Below are 1,484 nucleotides of genomic sequence, written 5' to 3'. Positions count from 1 at the left end.
TGGTACCTGGTACTTTTTTTAGTACCACCTCGGTTGAGGTTCCTAGTGAACCGTACCGTTACCAAAACGTGACGGGTAAACTCTGCTGATCATGGATTGGCCGGAGAGAATCGTCACTACCTGCGTCACAGAACTTGCGACACAAACACAACAGAACCGCTAGATTTAAATCAGCACAGCCAGCGAAGGATCGAACGCAACTGTTTTGAACAAGCACACCTTTTTTAATAACCAAAAAGTGCTGTTTCGTTGTCTGTTGAGGAAGTACAGACGTTCCTCTCGTTGATAGCAGAGGAGCGGATCCAGCGAGCTTGATGTGGCGACGTGGAATGAAAAAGTTTTCCAGGAGTCGCGGCAATAGAGGCGGCGCAACTATAACGACATGAGAATAATCCCGCCCACTCTAAAGCGGTACTGAACTGCAGTGGAAACGCAAACCGAGCCGTGCCGTGTCGTACCGTACTGAGCCGTGCCGAGCCGAGTCGTACCACGCAGTGGAAAAGCGCCATTTGAGGAGTCAATAAGCCACTCACCGATGATCCCTCCATCATGCTTCACTGTTGGGATATTGTGCAGATTCCAGGTGGTTTTGTGCAGACGTGATGCTGAGGTTCATTAGACCATGGGTTGGTCCCTTTTTTAAAAGATGAATGGTAGATTTGATTTAAGTAGTATTTTGTTGGATGACTTTTACTTTAATATATTGATATGGTATCTGTACTATGAAATTCTGCATGAAATCCAAATGGACCCTGTTCATTTTCTTAATGCATGTTACAGGTCTCTTTGTGAATGATTCATCTGTGCATATATCTTCAAAATTATGAATGCTGCATTAAATTTGTGAACAAACAGTTCCCTGATAGCAAGAACGTTTGGGCCAAATGTGGCTGATAGCTGTCACATTTGGCCTAGGTATGGCATGGCTGAGCACATATGGGCCAAACTTTAACCGTATATCTTTTGCCATGGATTTAGAATTGGAGGGAATTTTCTTTTGGATGCCAATTTTTTTGAGGTATATGGCCCAGATGATAGCACACAACTGAGAGCCATATGTGGCTTGGCTATGGCACACCATGGAATATGTTAACTTATGGTTAACAGTTGGCTTTTATTTGGAAAAGCACATATAAACTGCTGGCAGGTCAGTGGCGGTCCACATCTCAGCGCATTCAACAATGCTATTGGTTGCTTTGTGTCTTCCCTTATTCCTATTGGTGGATTACTGAAACTTTGAAAATATATCCGTTATTTCCCGCTCTGCTTCCTCTTTCAATCGCCGTTAAAAAAGAAGAAGGTGAAAAAGCTCCCTATTTACAACAACAGCCTTTGCTCAGACACATTCTTATGCAGGTAAATCCAGTTTTGGTTTTTTAAATGTTTTCTAGGGGTGTAATGGTACACTTATTCATACCGAAAATTGTACCAAACAAATACAGTGTAATTTTAACCACTGCACGTGCGGAACTTAATCCGTTTCA

This window comes from Sinocyclocheilus anshuiensis, unplaced genomic scaffold, assembly GCF_001515605.1.
Source record: "Sinocyclocheilus anshuiensis isolate Anshui unplaced genomic scaffold, SAMN03320099.WGS_v1.1 scaffold1874, whole genome shotgun sequence".
NCBI lineage: Eukaryota > Metazoa > Chordata > Actinopteri > Cypriniformes > Cyprinidae > Sinocyclocheilus > Sinocyclocheilus anshuiensis.
This window is presented reverse-complemented; position numbering follows the sequence as displayed.